This window comes from Beta vulgaris, chromosome 8 (assembly GCF_026745355.1).
Source record: "Beta vulgaris subsp. vulgaris cultivar EL10 chromosome 8, EL10.2, whole genome shotgun sequence".
NCBI classification, from domain to species: domain Eukaryota; kingdom Viridiplantae; phylum Streptophyta; class Magnoliopsida; order Caryophyllales; family Amaranthaceae; genus Beta; species Beta vulgaris.
In genome coordinates this window covers 5,600,771-5,621,794 of record NC_079209.1, presented here as the reverse complement: position 1 = coordinate 5,621,794, position 21,024 = coordinate 5,600,771, and the positions used below count along the sequence as shown (strand labels likewise).

The following is a 21,024-nucleotide window of genomic DNA, read 5'->3' as shown; positions in this document are numbered from 1 at the left end:
AACTCCTTTTTAATCTTAGAATCAATAAGTGTTCACAACTTAGCATCCAAGACTCTTTTAACTTCTTTTATTCTTTACTAACTTGCCTGTTGAACCTAGCCAACAGTAAACTGACCTTTATATAGGTATAACTCATATTTACCAAATAAGATCCACGGTTCTTATAAGACAAATAAATGAAACTCATGAATCTATGTAACACATGATTCAACTTACTTACATTAATTCTCTCACGAATTAATACATGAACTGAACTCTTTTGTTTGCATCAAACTTCCATACAAACATACATATTCATAATTGCTTCTAATTTACATGTAGCACATAGGCAAAATATCATGTAAAACAATTCAATAACTCATATATACGAACAACAAGGTCCTATACATGATACTAATAAATAAAAACATCCCTAAGGCATGTTTCTAACCAATACAGCACGTAGACTATGTACGTACCTTGTATAAACGCAACGGTAGGCCACTTTTAAGCTCTAAAAGTCCCCTACAATGAAATCTCCGCCTAGAACAATAAATAATCAAGTAAATACTTGAACTAAAAAAAATACAGCAACTTTAAAACGTCCCAAACCCTTTTTAAACCTCTTTAAAAATCGTTTTTATAATTTAAACTCTCGTTATTTTTAATCCCTAGTATAGATCAACTATTCTAGTGATTAAAAACCATTAAAAACCTTAAAATATTAACTTTCTGAATTTCCAGCATCTATAAAATTTTCTAAACCTTCTGAAAATATTTTAAATGCATATAAAAATCGTATTCCAATCAAAATTCATATTCATACTTTAAATATACGATTTCTAGTGATTTAAAACCCTAAAAATCACATCTTTCATGATTAAAACTAAAAATAATAAATCTGAAATTTTTTTCTTTTATACATATGATCCGAAAAATATTCTTCATAAAAATAATAACTCAAATCGTAATCATGTAAATAGTAATAAAATAAAATAAAAATTAGGACTTTAATGGAATCTTAAAGGAGAAGTAAAGAAAAACAACCAAAATAAGAGGAAGAAGAGCAGGCCGGCGGCTGTGACAGCAGCAAGGAGTGGCGGCAGCAGGTTTTGGCTTCAAGAAATTATTCGTGACGTTTCTTGTTCAACAAGAAACGTTACTTAGCGAAGAAGAAACGATTTTTGAGAGAAAAATGAAACTCACGCTCAAGAGGAAGAGGAGAGAGAAAATGTCGAGTGAGAGAGAGGAATCGGAAGTCACGTGCAAGGGAGGAGAGAGAAAATAAAGTGTAGGGCAAAATATTTGGGTTTTTAGGATATTTAAATAGGCTAATCCTATTGGGCTTAGGAAAAGGAATTTCAATAATTAAAACTTTGATGACTAACAAGATGGGCTTATTAGGACTTTAGTCATCAAATATCCTTTCCCTTTTTATTACTTTTGGGCTTTCGATTCCATTAAGTTTTCTTTTCAAATGTGCTTTTAATAATTAAACTTTATTTAAAACACGCTTAATTAAAATATTACAATTTTATTAAGCTAAGAAAAATATTTTTAGTTGACTTTTAAAATAGTCAACCCTTTTTAAAAGTCAAATCATTTTCCAAACCCATTTGGATTTAGATATAATTACATAAATAACTTAATATATTTATGAAAATCCTTTAAAAATGTGGGGGATTACAGTGGTTGTGGCGGCCAGGGCTAGGGATTGACTTTTTTTTGGGTCGAAAACCGCCGCACGTGCTCGACACGTGGTTTTTCGGGGCTGAAAACCACGGTCAACGAGGATAAGGTAGTGGTCAACAACGGTTTTGTACAATTCAGGTAGTTTTGGACAATTCTGTGTATTTAAGGTAGTTTCTCGCAAATTGCCCAAAAGTGAAGGGGGTTTTGGACAAAAAACCCTCAAAAAAAACTAAATCAGATTATGGAGCAGCACTTGTAGTCTGTTAAGAGTAATGAACAATGAACATGGGCCATGTTGTTAAATTTCATATTATATGAAAATGGGTCTGGGTGACCCAATAAGGAGGAGGAGAGTTCAACCCACTTACAAGCTAGGAGGTTCCATCCTAAAACCAATTGGTGATAGAAGGAGTAACTTCTCATCTTATAAAGTGGTTTATTCTCTCCTATTTCTCCAATGTGGGACACTCACAAGTGGGAATTTAATGGGTTTCAATACACCCCCTCACTTGTGAGTGTCTTTAGAATTTAGAGCTAACTGGAAAGATAATCATAAATAATCCTCTTAGGGGCTGGACATCCTGTTGAGGTAAACCCTTACCCAGTTGCTTGATTAGAGGCCCGGTTTAGAAGAGACCCACAACCCGGGCTCTGATACCATGTTAAATTTCAGATTATATGAAAATGGGCCTGGGTGACCCAATAAGGAGGAGGAGAGTTCAGCCTACTTACAAGCTAGGAGGTTCCATCCTAAAACCAATTGGTGATAGGAGGAGTAACTCCTCATCTTATAAAGTGGTCTATTCTCTCCTCTTTCTCCAATGTGGGACACTCACAAGTGGGCATTTAATGGGTTTCAACACATGTCTACCCACTTTCGTTTATTATGCCATTTACTAAGTTACATGGTGTTAGGTTGTGAGCCTTTAAGCCAAAAACCCTAATCGTCGCCACGAAGGAGAAGGAGAAAGGAAAAAAAGGAAAAACAAAAAATAAACCTTAGCCTCCCCTCTCTTTTTTTCTCTCAAACCCTAGCCTCCCCTACCCCTTCTTCATCAATTAAGGGCTGCCATGGATGTTTTCATCCATGGTAAGCCCCTTTTCTTATTTTTATTTTCAGTTTTTAGTTCATTTTCTTGTTTTGTTCAATAAATTAGTCTCTCTTTTTGAGATTTTCTCAAACCCTGTTATGGGGTTTTTAGTTTCTGTTTTGGAAATCTACTTCTCCCCTGTGGGAGTTGTGAGTATGATTTTTTTTTGTTTTTAGGTATGAGAAATTATTCTCATTGGTTGAAGTTCGAGACTCAACATGAAGGTATTAGAATCTCGGATGCGGTCAACCTGACTCGATCAAGAATGTTCTTCCCAAACTATATCAGAATGATAGACTTCCTCATCAATAGCTGCTTGATTCAGCAAATACAAGGGGGATGTGCTGTATTGTTCGATCTAGTTCATTGTAGTTTCTTCGAAGACGAATTTGATTTAGTCTTGTTTAATTGTATCTTGTTTTACTTTAATACCTATTGTAGATGCCGTTTAGCCTTCAATTAATGAAATTTCTCTTTCAAAAAAAAAAAAAAAGGTTGTGAGCCTTTAAAGTTTAAATAGGCCTTTAGCTTTGCTTTGTTGGAAGTAGCATTGTGTAGTTCGTAAATACAAATCCATTATATTGTTTTATCTGCTGCATTAATCTCTCTTAGGGTGCGTTCTATTCAACTTATTGGCCCTGAACTTATTGGACCTTATCTAAACTGAACTTATTGAACCTGAACTGAACTTATTGGAACTTATTAAACTTGATTGGACCTGATTCAACTTATTGGACCTGATTGAACCTGATTGAAACTTATTGGACCTTATTGGAACTTATTGACCTTATTGAAACTTATTAGACCTTATTGGTCCTGATTGAAACTTATTAAACCTTATTGAACCTGATTGAAACTTATTAGACCTTATTGGACCTGATTGAAACTTATTAGACAAAAACATTGACCATGAATAACATAAATATTACCACTAACGGAAATACTACCCCTCAAAATTTTTTATGGAGTAATAATTATTATAATTCGTCTTTTAAATAATAATGATTATTAATTATCTTTTATGATAATTAATTTAACAAAAAAATTTACTATTTATATATTTGCCTATACATAACTTTCACCACTAATATATCTAATAGTCTTGTTTTGATTTTATAAAACACTAGTACAAAATCAAAAATTAATTAACATTTATTGCTAACAAATTAAAATTGGCACATATAAAAAATTCTCACTTCACTTTCATCAATGTGAAGGTAAGTAGATAGCATTAACTCCTTCCTTCATCTCTTCTCCTTTCTTCTCCTTTCATTTATGTGAATGTACTAGAAAATAAAAAGAAAACAAAAAGAAAGAGAAAAAAAATGCTCAAAATCACCGTAGCTTTGCAACATTGCTTCATTCATTTCTTCTCCTTTCTTCTCCTTTCTTCCTTCTGTTTTTTCTTTTTTTTTTTTGCTTTTCTCCAACACTCCATTAGAGACACAAACACGAAGTCACCAATCATAATCTTAATTATTTGACCATGATTATAATATTATTTAATAATAATATAATAATCACCTAATAGTAATATGAATAATCAAATAATAAACAATAATAATACAAGTATAATACTATACATTGTGGTACTTTAATAAAAAATTCTAATAATAACATAATCAACTAATAGTAATATGAATAATAAAATAATAGACATAATACAAATAAATAATAAAATAATAGACAAAAATACAAGTATAATACTACATAATCATTGTGGTACTTTAATTAAAATTCTAATAATAACATAATCAGCTAATAGTGATATGAAAATATGAATAACAAAATAATGGACGATAATACAAATGTTTATTAGACATTGACTATTTGGACCTTATTAGACCTGATTGGAACTTATTGGATCTTATTAGACCTGATTGGAACTTATTGCACCTGATTGGAACTTATTGGACCTTATTAGACCTTATTGGAACTTATTGCCCTTATTAGACCTTATTGCAACTTATCTGAACTTATCTGAACTTATTGGACCTGAAACTTAATTTTTTAAGTTGAACAGAACGCACCCTTACTCTATCTATTTTTTTTACTAGAACAAAGTCAAAACTACTTAATAAACAATAACTTTATTGCAAAGAAGAATTATGGTCTTTATACAACGTATGTCTTGCTAATTCTGAATTTTTCTACATTATCAAGTAAAAATGTTATGAAATATATCATATATGTAAGTCAAAATGATGGACTGTTAAGATTTTTTTTTTTTTTGAGAGGAAAAGCGAGCTAGTTCACTATTCCAAAGACAAATTGTCTACAAGTCATACGGGAAATTCTCAGAGGGACAATGATTTTCCCATATTTGTTCAGTACCAAATGGAACTAATTTCGCTAGGTGATGAGCAACAAAATTGCCATCTCTACAAACATGAGACCAAGCTATAGAAATAAAACAAGAGCAAACAGAAAAAATTTCATCAAGCACAATGTCTAAATCTGCAAGAAAAAGAGCTCCTCTCGAGAGACGGTGGATAAGCCCCTCACAATCGGATTCCAAGATGCAACGATGAAACCCATACTTCTCCCCCAGTCTACACACCATAGCTAAAGCTCGCGCTTCAGCAACTTGAGGATCCCAAGTTGCCCTGACTCTTCTTGTAGCCGCAAATTTCACATTTCTCTCCATGATCTCTAGCAACCACCACTAAACCAATCCAACCGTCCTCGAAAACAGCCGCATCTGCATTGATTTTTATCACTCCTTCCTCCGGAGGTTGCCAAATCTTGGAGCTCGTCGAGGTGCGTGAGCATACAGCTCGGTAAATACGGGTGGCAAACTTATCAAACTCCTCCACCGAGTGCGAGACTCGCTCTAAATGGATTGCTTTTGGTGTGTCTTTGCTTTCAAAGACCCTGGTATTGCGCTCCCTTCATAGATTCCAAGCAAGAAAGGCTTCCCTTTGAACCATCTTTTTATCGAGCGAATCCCAACCTGCGATCAGCTCTTGCAAATTCTCCATATCCTCCTCACTCACTAGTGGTTTACAGTCACAATCTTCCCACAAGCTTTTAATGGCTGGGTATGTGAAGATGGAGTGCATATCAGTTTCATCCGCATTGTTACAACGTGGGCACATTGCATTATCAAGCAAATGGCGCTTCATCAACAAGCTACATACAGGGAAAGTACCAGTACAAAGCCTCCATAAGAAGTGCCTAACTTTAGGACTCACTTCTAGCCCCCACACAAAAACCCAATTGATAGTTTTTATAGTAGAGAGGATATTGAATAAAAAATGGAGAAGTTTTGCATTAAACTTGCTCAATTAATCTCAATACAATAAGTGCCTTTTATAGGCTTACAATAAAAAGTAACTAACCTAAAAGTTAGCCGCACAACTAAGTAGTGGAGAACATGTCCTATACCATATCCTCCATAACTACTATTCACTAATCACATTTTAATTATAAAATAAAGGGTTTTTTGTCAGAAAGGACCTAATAAAATACAAGTTTTGTGGGGAAGGACCTAATAAAATTTTTTTTGTCAAAAAGGACCTAATAAAATACTTCCGATTGTGAACAGGAACCACTTTATGAATTTCCGACCAAATTTACCATTTACCGGCGTTGACCCTTTTGTTTACCCCTAGTTGACTCTTTAATGTTCAATTCTTATTTTAACTGACCCAAACATATTGAATTCTCACACTTTTCTCCCAACAGCGCAATCTCCATTGAAGTGAAGTATCAACTTATTCGATCTTATCCTGCAACCTTCATCAAATCCAAGCTATGTTTTGCTCTTCAGATTTTACTCTCTCAATGTTTAAGGGTTTTTGAAATTTAGGGCTACTATTATACGTTTTTCCCAAAAACGCAAATTAGGGTTCTTAATTTTACTGTAATTTCTCTTCTCCTCCTAATTTTACGGTAATAGAAACAGAACATTAAAGACTTAACTAAGGGTAAAAAAAAGGGTCAACGCCGGTAAATGGTAAATTTGGCCGGAAATTCATAAAGTGGTTCCTGTTCACAATCGAAAGTATTTTATTAGGTCCTTTTTGACAAAAAAAATTTTATTAGGTCCTTCCCCACAAAACATGTATTTTATTAGGTCCTTTCTGACAAAAAACCCTAAAATAAATTACCCACTAACTTACTACTAGCCACTAATCCAAATTGTTAGGAAAATCATTTGACTACTTTTGGAGCATAATCTAACAGGTGGAAATCCTCCAAACTCCCCCCTTTGCCTAGTAGGTAAGTCGTTTTCAAGGAGTAGTAGCCATCTTTTGTTAGAGCCCAAGTAATTTCATCCTGGAGGTTCGTTGTGCTAACTGGGATTGATGTAATACAACGGAGTATCCCGCTCGTTAAAATGTGCAGCAAGCTAGCAGTTCGTGGTTCCTGGACTGTTAAGATTATTCATACATAACGAAGATTATAGAAAAAATTCACTTAAAAACAACGGAATACAGATTAAATGTAGAGAAATTTGTAAAAAGAAACTTTTTAAAGGTTCAATTTTGCCCAAAAAAAACCTTTTAAAGCATTCATTGCCAAAACCACAAACTTAATTGTTTGCAAGATCAAACCTATTTTCTTTTCCCAATGTGGTTTTTCAGATGTATAGAGGTGACCATTCTATCTGCCTTTAACCCCCTATTTCTATTAACTACATCACCAACCCTAAGCATCTCAAAAACCACACCACAAAATATGAATAGGTTTATCTTGCAAAGAAAATTATTTTTGTGGTTTTTTCTTGCAAAGAATGATTTAAAAGGTTTTTTCACAAAATTGAATTGTTAAAAGGTTTTTTTTGGCTAATTTTCCTTAAATGTATTATAGTTGCTACTAGTGGTGTCAAAATAGGTTATCGAACATGTTCTGGGTTGACCCACGGCTAGAGATGGCCAACAGTGCGGGCCAATCAAACCTATCCAGCCTAGCCCACCTCATGGGTCGTGTGGGTCGAGCCTCCAACAAGACTGGTCCGACCCAACTCGAACCGTGAAATTGGTGGGTGGGCCTTGGGTTGGAGTTTTTGAGCCCAGCCCATGAAAGCCCACTGTCCACCCATGATAACAAAAAACTAATAAAATACTATATTGTTTATCGTGATGTTTAGTGTATTCTTTTAGTCAACTCGTGTCTGGGCTAGTCAATTGCGTAAAACCACTCTAACATATAAATGAGTAGAACGATTCTTCATATATTCTAATAATGCACCATATAGGCATGTATGTTTTCACATGATCTCCTTTATCTAGTACTTTAATATTTAGCATCAAATTCTTTGATTATGTTACTTGTATGTATTAAGTAATGCAAAACCGTCCAGCATACAGGCATAGCCACAAAAATGATCTTGTAAGGGCCAAACATGATATGGCCCAATTGATGAATTGATGATAATACTTTATACTTCGTATCTCATTAAGTGAATGTTCTGTTATACAGGCGTATCGCCATTCAAGATTAATAAGTGGGGGACTAAACTGGTTAACTTATCTAAAAAGATGTTGAGGGAAAATACATGCAATCTCCCTTATTTAACTTAAATCTCAGGGAAATAAAGAAAGCTATTTGTATTTCTTCTTTTCTTACATGCATATAGATATACTTGAGCAATTCCTAGTTAATCTCATGAGATATGCAACAGTAACATATCTCAATAGCATAAGCGTAAATAAGTTAAAAATGAAAATTGTTTATAAAATATCTAAACCTTTAACTTTTATATTTTGCATTTTGCATTTTAGATAATCTCAATTCGGCAGATGACGGTCTTGGTACGTTTCGGAGGAGAGAGAAGGTAAGTTTTGGTTGTATTAGTGGTCTGGAGGAGAGAGGGAGATGAGGTTGTGGTGGTTCAACAGCAGTATTTAGAATACAAGTAGTGGCGTCAATTCAGTTAACCAGTTCAGTTCTAGTTTAAACCAAACAGTTTAGTTGACTTCAGTTCAGTTAATTCAGTTTATTTTTCCGAACTTAATTGATTCAGTTTAAACTTTTTCGGTTTCAGTTTCAATTCATACAGTTAATTCAATTTTCAGTTAAGTTCAGTTCAGTTCACAGTTATCTTTTGGTTTGACCCGTACAGTTTTGGTTTAAACAGTTAGCTTTTTACGGATTACTATCAGTTAAACAATTATTTTCGGTTCGGATACGGTTATTTTCGGTTCTTAAGGAAACCCACGTTAGCTCGGGTGAAAGTTGATATCAGTTATGCCATGTGTTTCGGGTCTCGCTTCGGGTCAATTCGTTGTTCATTGCAGGTTATTCCAATTCAGTTGGACTTTTATCACATAGGTTAAAGTGCCATTAAACTTGTCGAACACAACAATGGCACCAAGAGACGTATATATATTTGTATACGAAAGGGCATTTTGAAGTTGCCATATTTTCTATAAAATTATTTTATTAAAGGTTCAACATTTGGCCGATATTGAAAAATTCAATTTCAAATTCTTCATTATTCTATAGTTTTCCAATGTGTAACTATCAATTATGAATTTGTGATTGGTTGACACTTAGTCAGTTACTCTTGATGGCAATGAAAACAATAACAATAATGATCATAAATTATAAGAAGTTACTATCAACTCAATGAAATTCATATAAGTTATATCGTTACACAATAAGCTCACTTAAATAGATATAATCTATCTGTAAAATTATTTTATTAAAGGTTCAACATTTGGATGATATTGAGAAATTCAATTTCAAATACTTCATTATTCTATAGTTTTTCAATGTGTAACTATCAACGATGAATTGGTAATTGGTTGTGTTTAAAGACTAAGATGATGATTGATAATGATGAATTAGTTTATAAATTAGTTAATGTAAGTGGTTAATTATTACGCTAGTTGTCTTTCAAGGTATAATGGAATTTGAAACAAAAAACATCTTAAATTATCCAAGTATTTATTATTGTACATAACAAAAAACTCCATTGATTATAAATTAATATAACGACTATGTTATAATGTTATAACAAATGACAATCATACATTCATATGTTTACAACAATAGTTCATATGAGGCCTAAGTGATTATAACGAGGGTTCATGTATTGCACAATAATAATAATAAATTATACCCCCAAATCATTATCCCATATGTATGTGTGCGATATATATATAGATGATAACGAAAAAACTAATAAAAATATTAGATTATTTACCTTGATGTTTAGTGTAGTCTTTTAGTGAACTCGTATTTGGACTAATCAACTGAGTAAAACCACTCTAATGAGTAAAGGAATAGAACGACTCTTCATATGTTCTAATATTATATATTATAACTAATGACATATATTATAACCAATGACAATAATAACGAGTAGATGATCAATTTTAAGGTTTATATAAATGACTTATTATTATAAGCATTGTGATTGATATATAAGTTTGTAAATAGCTATGATGATAATGAAATAGTAATAATAATAAACATAAAGCGACGATAATAATAATAATACAAAATATTAACAGTAACAGTAACAATGCTAACAATAGCAATAGTAATACAAATAAGAACAAGAATACTAACAATAACAATATATACAAACACTAATAATAGTAGTAGCAACAATGCTAATAATAGCAATAACAATACAAACATAACACGATATATATGTATTATGTTGTGATTATATATGATAAAATAGTATAACAACTCTTGATATGTTATAATATTATAACAAATGACAATCATAAATTCAAATATTTACAATGATGGTTCATATATGATACCTAAGTAATTATAACGAGGGTTCATATGTTGCACAATAATAATAATAAACATAACAACATAGCCCCAAATTATTCTCCCCTATAAAAGCTAACCATAACTTATTAAAAAGTAAAATCAATAAATTAACCGTTAACAAATAACAACCATAACACCATAAGTAATTAAGTTAACAAGTACTTACTAGTTACTAAATTTCTTAAAATCATTTGAAGTTAACCGTCTTTACGTCAATGTCATTATAAAACTCAAACATCTTATTGGATGGAAAAACATTTTTATTGAATGAGATTAATGTATCATGTAAGCCGACAAGCTTGTTTAAGAAAACAATACTCCATTTAAGTTAATCGTCATTAAGCTATATATTCATTTTGAAACTCAAAACATCTACTTGAATCGAGACAAGTTGCTATAGAATAGTAGCAATAATGTTGATAATAATAACGATAATAATAACAATAAAGATTATAATAGTAACGATATTAATTATCAATTATCATTGTTAAATTTATTATTAGAAATCTCCATCAAATTCTGATAACAAACATAAAAAGTAAAAATGATAGATTTTAATATAATCTCTCATCTTATCTATAGATCAAATTGATAGACATATGAAATCCAACAAAAAAAATCACTCTTTCATAACCATTGATCAGATCAAATCTATGGCTAAAACCTCTTTAACACACCCACACACGGATCACCATTCTCAGCCACTAGATGCAAACTCAAATCAACAATCTATTCTACTCCCTTTCCCCATATATAAACTTTACCCCCTTTTCTAAACCCTAAACTACCCATCTTCTATCTCTCTCATCCGCCCCTATGATCTTTTCATGTTTCTTTCTTTTTCTCTCTGGTTTGTTACTAAAAGAATTTTGACTTCCATTTTCTTCATTTGTTCAATTTAGATCTATTTCTCAATGGCGAAACCACCATTTGTTCATTTCCTGAATTTTCACAAACTAACTCTCTCTTTTCCTGAGTAAAAATTCCATCTGGGTATTTTGTTTCTAATTCGGTGTCTTTTGATTTTGCTGGAAATAGACATTGCACTCCAGGTTTTTGTGAAAGTTCCCAAGAGAAGATTGAGAGTAAGAATGAATAAGTGGTTGTTGTAAGAGATGTACAAGTGGCTAATTTAACTAGAAATGATGATTAGATTAGTGATGTTGTACAGAGGATTTCAGAGTTTGTGAGGGGGCGGATGCTGGGATTTTGATGGAAGAACTGTTGGATGATGCTAGTGATGTTTATATAGAGGATTTCATGAAAATTTTGTTTTTTGCAATTTTTTTTTTATTTTTGTTTTGGTTTGTTTTCCTGTAATTTAGTTTATTTATATTTTTTCAGTTTCGTTTTTGTAATTTAATTTATTTGTAATTTAGGGTGTTGTGATAGAACAATACATTCACCCTACAGGAACATAACAGTTGATAATCACTCGATGAAATTATTGAAATATAACTCTAAACATACTCTGTGTAATTTATTTTCTTCAATTTTCGTTTTTGGATAGTCCTAATAATCTACTTATTCCACCACCACTAGGACAAATTTTTAGCATTTTTTGTAATTTGTAGATTTTTTTTTTGTATTTTGTAATTTGTAGATTCTTGTTTTTTTTCGTTTTTTGTCAGTTGTAGACTTGTAGTTAGTTGGTTATAAAATCACTCTATCAAGTTGTAAGTTTAATCATAATGTTAAGATAACTCTAAATTTAGTAAAATACTCGCATCTTTCAAGTTATTATATACCTTACAATAATAAGCTTGATAAAAAAAGGGCTTTGCTAAACACCGCCCTGATATTTCCTATTTACGCCCTGTATTTTAGTACAAAAATACATGGTATTTTTTTTTAATACATGACATCCTTTCCTCTTTCCCTTTCTCCTTTCCTCTTTCCCTTTCTTTATTTAAACCCCCACATTTCCCATGTTTTCCACACATTTCACTTTCACTTTCCAAACTTTGTTTATTGGCTTTCTTTTTCAAGAAATTTCCGGCATTGACCAAGGTATTTGGAGGCGTTGACCAACATTGACCGGCGTTGACCAACATTGAGCAGCGTTGACCAATCAAGAAAAATTTCCTCCGGCGTAATGGCAAACAATGTGAGTTTTTTAGACCACGAAACTGGTCAGGCGCCTAATTTAGGCGTCTGACCATATGGTCAGGCGCCTAATTTAGACGTCTTACCATATGATCAGGCGCCTAATTTAAGCGTCTCACCATATGGTCAGGCGCCTAAGTTAGGCGTCCAACCATATGGTGAGGCGCCTAATTTAGACGCCCAACCATATGGTGAGGCGCCTAATTTAGACGCCCAACCATATGGTGAGGCGCCAAATTTAGACGCCTGACCATATGGTTAGACGCCTAAATTTGGCGCTTCACCAGTCCATATGGGTTGACAATTTTAGGCGCCTAACTTGTTTTAGAGTTAAGTCAAAGCATGATGTAGAATTTACATGTGCTTAAAATATCCGTTTAGAATATGTAAACAATAATATCTTTACATGGTAGAATATTTGTAAAAATGTACTATGTTTTTGAGCTTAAATGTAGAATTTACATGAATATATGTAGATTTTTAGCATATTATAATACTTATACTTATATTTTCACATGTATCACATGTAGATGTCTTATATGTAGATTTTTAGCATATATTAGAGTAGTTATATTTAAATTTCTCATTTGGATTTAACATAATAAATGTTCAATTACATTTAGATTTATACCTATAATAAGAGTTATATATAATTTTTAACATATTAGATGTAGAATTTACATAAAGTGATATATGTAGAATTAAATAATATTATAATAGTTATATTTTTATTTTTAACATGTTAGAGTAGTTATAATATAGTAGACATAAATTATTTAAATTATAATATTTTGCATATTATACTAGGTTAAAAGTTCATCCTAAATTATAAAAAACATGAAATATGAAGCAGTATTTTTTTTGGCTATGAATTGCTTACAGGCGTCCTAATTAGGCGCCTGTACCGATGGTGAGGCGTCTAAGCAAGGCGCCTGCACCATAGGTCAAGCGTCTTCTCTAGGCGCCTGTACCAATGGTGAGGCGTCTAATCTAGGCGCCTGCACCATTGGTCAGACGCCTCGTTTAGACGCCTGACGTATGGTGCAGGCGCCTTGATTAGACGACTCACCTGCGGTACAGACGCCTTGATTAGACGCCTCACCTTTGGTGCAGACGCCTTTATTGGACGCCTCTCATCTGATTCAGGCGCCTAATCACCACTGCTGACTTGTATAATTTTGTAATTATTTTCTATAAAAAAAATAAAAATTAACAGCAATTCAGGCCCGTAAATTAAACTCCCAACCAGTGGTACAGGCGCCTAAATTAGGCGCCTGCGCCATTGGTGGGGCGCCTAAATTAGGCGCCTGCGCCATTGGTGGGGCGCCTAAATAAGGCGCCTGTACCATTGGTGGGGCGCCTAAATTAGGCGCCTGTACCATTGGTGGGGCGCCTAAATTAGGCGCCTGTACCATTGGTGGGGCCTAATTGAGGCGCCTGCACCAATGGTAGGGCGCCTAAATAAGGCGCCTGTACCACTGATCAGGCGCCCAACAAAGGCGCTTCCTCCATTGGTTAGACGCCTAAATTAGGCGCCTTTCCAGTGGTTCAGGCGCCTATTCAAGGCGCCAGCCTCAATTTTACCAGATTTCATTCCTTTTGCGATGATTTCAAGCCTCTAAATACTCTAAACTACCAAGAAATTATCAAATACTGGAAGATTTTAATCAAACACCAAGAAATTTTAATCCTCTAAACTACCATACTTTCAATTTTAAAGGGTTTCAAACACATGCGATATATCAAATTCTACAAATACGATTTTTTTAAAAAAATTAAAATTTCAAATTAACTAACCTTTATGTCGCCGGAAATTCGAAGTTTTGTTGCCGGAGGATCTTCTCGCCGCCGCAACCTCGCCGGAAGTCTCCTCGCCTAGCCGGAAATTTGCTCGCCTAGCCGGAAATCTGCTCGCCGCCCCGCAATAGTCCTCGCCGGAAATTTCTCTTCTCGCCGGAAAAACTCGCCGGATGTTTTCTTCTTGGTGTTGATGAGAGAGATGGAGTAAGAGAGTGGAGAGAGAGTGAGAAGTGAGGGAGGGTCAAGAGAGTGAGAAGGTGATGAGAGTGGGAGAGTGGGAGAGTGGGAGTATAAAAATACTCAAATACATACATTTTTTTTTTATACAGGGCGTAAATAGGAAATATCAGGGCGGTGTTTAGCAAATGAGTAAAAAAAATCAAAGTAAAAATGATTGACTTGTGAATTTGAGTACAATTTAATCTAGATATAATAAATTAATTTGGTTATAAAACAATATTGGTTGAGTTAAGTTCGGTTTTTAATTAAAATTTGTCAAGTTCAACTCAATTTTTGTTCATGTAGTTTTAGTACAAATAATTAACAATAATTGAAATTTTATTTTATTTTTGGTGTTTACTCGTCCAGCGGTCAGATCTGTTTCTGACACCACTAGTTCTACGTATATACATACATGTTGTGACTTGTGAGTTATAGCCTCTATGATATATACATTAATAGATGTCAAATCAAAACAAGAGAGTAATTTACACAAATGATTCACTTGGAAGCTTGTATATTGAAGAATTCAACTTTTTAATAGAAATAGTAATTGAAAATTGAAATCACTTGTTTTTATCGTTGTCTAGTATTTAAGGTGTCATGTCATTGTACGCCAATAATTTAGGTAAATTAAAAATTACGAAATTAGGTGTTACATTTTTGAAACAGTTCAGTTTGAGTCTTTGAGACAATTGTATTCTATATAGTTTAAAACTATTTTATTCAGTTTGATTCGGTTTATTATAAAATAGTTTTATTCAGTTTATGCAGTTCAGTTAAAAACAGTTTGATTCAGTTCAGTTAAAAATAGTTTTATTCAGTTCAGACAAAAACAGTTTGATTCAGTTCAGTTAAAAAAAGTTTTATTCAGTTTGATTCAGTACAGTTAAAAACAGTTTGAAACAGTTTTCAGTTAAATTCAGTTCATTTTCAGTTCAGTTCAGTTCAGTTTAAATCGGTTTTTTGTGCAGTTAATTTCAGTTTGGTATGTTTTCGGTTGAATTCCAGTTCAGTTTCAGTTCAGTTAATTGCAGTTTGTTTTAATCTGATTGACTTATCGGTTTTTAACTTTTCAGTTATGGGTCAATTCAGTTCAGTTTATTCAGTTCAGTTTATTCAGTTCAGTTGATCAACAGTTTGCAGTTTAACCATCGGTTTTCAACCAAACTGACAGCACTAACTACAAGTTATGATTGAAGGAAAAGTATATATCTACCGTGTACTCTAGAGGATCTCAACAGGTATTATATTATACTACTCCTTGTGGTACATCAGTACAAGTTTTAGAAATACGTCTAAGAGTCGTATAGGACCGCAAAGTTTTCATCGAAAGCATGGTGATAATAATTATTTTTGCACTTTTCAAACTTTGCTAAATACAGAAAATTATGACAATTGTGAGTTTCAGGTTTATACTACAGAATTTGAGCTTCCACTAGTCATAACCACAAAAGAACTTTTGAAACAGACTTTCTCAGAAAACCCTATTAGCCCGTTTGGTAGTTGGTCATAAATGGTGGTAATGGGAATGAATTTATGTGTAAATTTGTGAAAAATATCATTGTCCATTACCATGGTAATGCTAATTTATCCTAAAGTGTCCACTTTCCTTCTTGAATTTTCATTCCCATCCAATACCACCTTGTAGGGTGGTAATGAGTGGTAATGAAAATTGCTTCCCCTTGGAGACAAAAACACAAGTTTAGGGGTGAGATTGCTTGTCCATGGAGAAAAAATGTCTCCCCATGGAGATTTTAAGGGTGCTTCCCTAATAAAATTACACTCAAAATTCATTCCCATTACCGCAATTTATTAACGACTACCAAACGGGCCGTATAAGTCAATGGGAAAAGGTTTGTGAATATGCAGAAATTAAAGTATTTCCAGAATATCAAACTCATAAAAAGCATGTTAGATGCCGACCAATGAGTTATTCTAAAGAGGATCAAGATGAGTTTAAAGTCCAACTTCAAGGCTTAATTAAATAGGATTAATTAGACCATCTACAAGTCCGCATTCTAGCCTAGGATTCATGGTTAGAAATCATGCAGAACAAATTCGAGGTGAACCCAGACACATAATTAATTATAAAAATTTGAATGATGTTACTTATTTTGATGGATATTTCATTAGTAATAAGGACATCCTTATACATCAGGAATTTGGCAGATCAAGCTTAAAGAAGAATCGATACCATATAGGCATATACAGCCTTGAGCACTCCCCAAGGACATTACGAGTGGATCGTAATGCCAATGGGATTAAAGAATGAGCCGCAAATATTTCAAATGCGTATGGATAAGATTTTTGGTCATTTATATAGTTTTATAACTGTATATATTGATGATATTCTAGATTTTTTCAAAACAGAGAAAGAACATAAAAAACATCTCAGGCAGATGCCTAAACTTAAACTCCTAGATAAGAATGATAGTTTGATAATATTTACAGATGCCTCCGATACTGCTTGGGGAGCAGTTTATATATATTGGGTCGTGCAGCCCGTACATGTTAATGTTATTGTTGGTACACATTTGTGTGTGTGTGCGTGGTGCTGCAAATAGTGCCAAAAGATCGGGATTCGGGAAATACTTCGTATACTACTAGCTATTGACTATTGTTACATGAAATACTTCCTATACTACTAGTAAGGACTAGGGACAAAGAATAGAGAATGCAAACAAGTGGGACGACACTTCGTATAAACAATGTTATTTCATGTTAATGTTATTGTTGGTACACATTCTCTATTCTTTGTCCCTAGTCCTTACTAGTAGTATACGAAGTATTTCATGTAACAATAAACAATTCTAAAATGTAAACCAAAAAAAAAAAAAAAAACACAATTCTAAAATTACATCTTCACTTAAGGCAAAATTGGTCGTAACAGCACAAAGTATGGGGTGCGATACAAGCTATGTAGACTTTTTAGAGGATAAAAAAGAGAAACTTGAAGAGAATTAAAAAGACTACATTTTTATATATTTTTCATACTCACATAATAAATAAACAGAACAACCTTTAAATAGGCATACAAAGCACTACTAATAACATGTCCACTATGTAGCCCACTACTTGCTATCCCACTAACTAGACCATTATCTGGACCACTACTTATTAACCCACTAACTAATTATTAGCAACTAGTCCTAAATATTAGGAAAACTATTTGACTAGTTTTGGAGCATAATCCAACACACCCCCTTGCTCCAAAATTTCTAAGAGCCAACATTGAACATTCTGTCACAATCTTGCTTGTTCGTAATTCTTCCCGCATGATGGACTTTCATTTTTTTTTTAATCTTTATGGAGTACTTCTCTCCATTAACATGGAAACACTTCTCTTCTTAATGTGATGCACTTCTCATTACCAACTTTAAATTTATTGATGCACTTCTCATCAACCTTCAATAAATGGAGCACTTCTTTCCATAAACTCTATTTGACGTAGTCTTACAAATTTGACTAAGTCCACTACTTTAATTTCGGAAATCGTCTCTGCGTTGACTACGACTTCCACACACTCGTAAAGATTACTCGATCTTCAACTCAAATAATTTTTTATGCCCTCTTTTTCACAGGATTAAAATCCATTTTCATGGGCTAAAAGGGAACCCAACAACACATCACACCCAACCATTACTTTCATGGTTAAACACAAAATATTTCACTCAAACAAAAAAATTGCTTACGACAATGAAATCAAGCTGCGTTGCTTGTTTCTTTTTACTCAATTTTGTTTTTAATACTCTCTTCCTCTCTCTATCTCTCTATCTTTTTTTTCTTTTTTTTTTTTGCTTCATCTCTTCCCTTTCCCGAATCTAACCTGAAACTTGAAGAGAATTAGAAAGACTACATTTTTATATATTTTTCATACTCACATAATAAATAAACAGAACAACCTTTAAATAGGCATACAAAGCACTATTAATAACATGTCCACTATGTAGCCCACTACTTGTTATCCCACTAACTAGACCATTATCTGGACCACTACTTGTTAACCCACTAACTAATTATTAGCAACTAGTCCTAAATATTAGGAAAACTATTTGACTAGTTTTGGAGCATAATCCAACAAGCTATAACACAATTTTGATTGGGTGTAAAGGGTAGCATGAACATTAGGGTATGGGTGCAGTAAGCAGCACAAATTATTTATTTTGGCATGGAACAACATAAACTATAAGGTCTGGACTCTAGGTGCAACAAACAACATGATAACTTATGGGGATTTTCCCAAAAAAAAAAATTGTCTTGTTGTTTGTTGCACACTTACCCTAAAGTTCATGCTGCCGTTTGCACTCAAACAAGTTGGTGTTGTAGCTTGCACCCACTTATAGTTTGTGTTGTTTTAGCCAATTTTGCCCTTTAATTAACTACTTATACTTCCTCCGTTTCTAAGAGTTAAGCATATATTAAGGGACTAAAGTTTGCTTTTTTTCACCTTTAAGGGACTATTCTTTTTTTCTTCACCTTTTAGGACTTGTGATTAGTTTTCCGGCAACTTAACTACTGTATAACCCACCTGAGCATTTGAAGTAAAGTAAAAAAAAAAAAATAAATAAATTGCAAGTCAAAAACAACAGTTTGAAGCAGAGAGCTTGATGTAAGGTCATTATAAAAGCTCTTTAATAAACAGAGTTTATAAGAGTTAAGCATATATTAAGGGACTAAAGTTTGCTTTTTTTCACCTTTAAGGGACTATTCTTTTTTTCTTCACCTTTTAGGACTTGTGATTAATTTTCCGGCAACTTAACTACTGTATAACCCACCTGAGCATTTGAAGTAAAGTAAAAAAAAAATAAATAAATAAATTGCAAGTCAAAAACAACAGTTTGAAGCAGAGAGCTTGATGTAAGGTCATTATAAAAGCTCTAATAAACAGAGTTTATAACATCTCTCTTTCAACAAAAAGTTCTTCTACTCAAGCTCTTCTTATTTCAAATTATCTTCTTCCATCTTCTATCTTCCATCCTGTTTAATTTAAATAAAAAAATGTGGTTAAGTTGCACACCATGATAACCAACAAGTATTAAAACATGAAGTGGAGGAGTTGAAGCATGAATTAAAGCATAAGTTGAAGAAATGCATATTTATCTTATCATAGTAATTCTAATATCAATTTTTGTTTTCATGTTCAAGTAATTAGAATATTACTAATTATGCTAGGATTATACTTACTTACCTTGTCTTAGTCAAGGTAGAACAATTGTGTTGGTCTCTTGTATAATTAACCCATTTGATCCAATTGTGTTGAGTTTGATGCTTTGGTTGATTGACTCCCAACGGTATTGATGAACTGTGCAGTAGAAAAATCATGTTGAAAAGCTTGTATTACTAATGATTTGAAATTAAACAATTAAGTGAACATTTTCTTAATGAAATATAACCTCTGCTTGCCTCTGAAAACCACTTGGATAAGTGTACACTCCAACACCTTTGTTGTGTGGAGCAATTGAGCATTGGGTTTGTTGTGTTGAAGGCTTCACTAGTGTTGTTGAGACACAATTCTGTTGCTTCTTTTTCTTCCTGGGTGTTGTTATAGGTTTCTTGAGAACTTTTATGCAACCTGGTTGCTTTACCGGGGCAACACATTTTCTTTTGTTGTGCCCCACCTCCCCACAATTGCTGCATTTGTTTATTTGACCTTTCCTTGACAGCTTACAACCATCAACCTCCCCTAGAGATGGCTTTCTCTTTACAGTGGGTCTATTGTGGATTTTCTTCAATGAAGGTTCTTCAATTGGTGGGTAAGATGATTGTACCCATAGAAGAAATCAATTGAATTTCATGAAAAAATAACAACTTAAGGATGAAACAAAACCATACCTTAATTAGATGCAAAAAAAAATCGAAGCATTGATGAAGCTTTTAAGCTTTGACAGTTAGCTTGCTCTGACAATGTCGCTTGAGAGTTTAGAGTATAACAGAGGAATAGGAAATAGGTAGATTGGAACGCGGGAATGAAATCAAGGAGAAGGAAAAAAAAATTAAAGCGTCGTCATTTTGGTATTTGGGAGCAGGAAAATAGTTACATGGGCCCCACATATTAACCCTAGTTATATTTTACTCAGAAAGTTTAGCTCAGGTCCTGAAAGGTGAAGAAAAAAAGAATAGTCCCTTAAAGGTGAAAAAATACAAACTTTAGTCCCTTAATATATGCTTAACTCTAGAAACTAAGGTACAACAACTATAAATATGTTGTATGTGTATGAGTTAAGGGTGAGTTCTACCAAGGTGAATGAGAGACGTGAGCTCTCACAAACACACCTGTACAATTAATTATCAATGAAAATGCAATTTTATGATACTATTCAGGTCCATTACAACTTCTGCATGCGTCACATATTCTATTAATTTCGTCAAGTGAAATTGAAATTTTCAATTT

General features: G+C 33.2%; 1 long non-coding RNA gene across 1 annotated transcript; it reads right to left on the bottom strand.

Annotated features, from left to right (window-relative positions):
- Positions 1–19,514: 19,514 nt before the first annotated feature.
- On the bottom strand, positions 19,515–20,752 carry LOC125492560 (uncharacterized). The gene is made up of 3 exons (XR_007269181.2): positions 20,027–20,752; positions 19,822–19,935; positions 19,515–19,610 (listed from the first exon to the last, which is right to left on the bottom strand). It is a non-coding gene; the product is annotated as an uncharacterized LOC125492560 (long non-coding RNA).
- Positions 20,753–21,024: the final 272 nt, after the last annotated feature.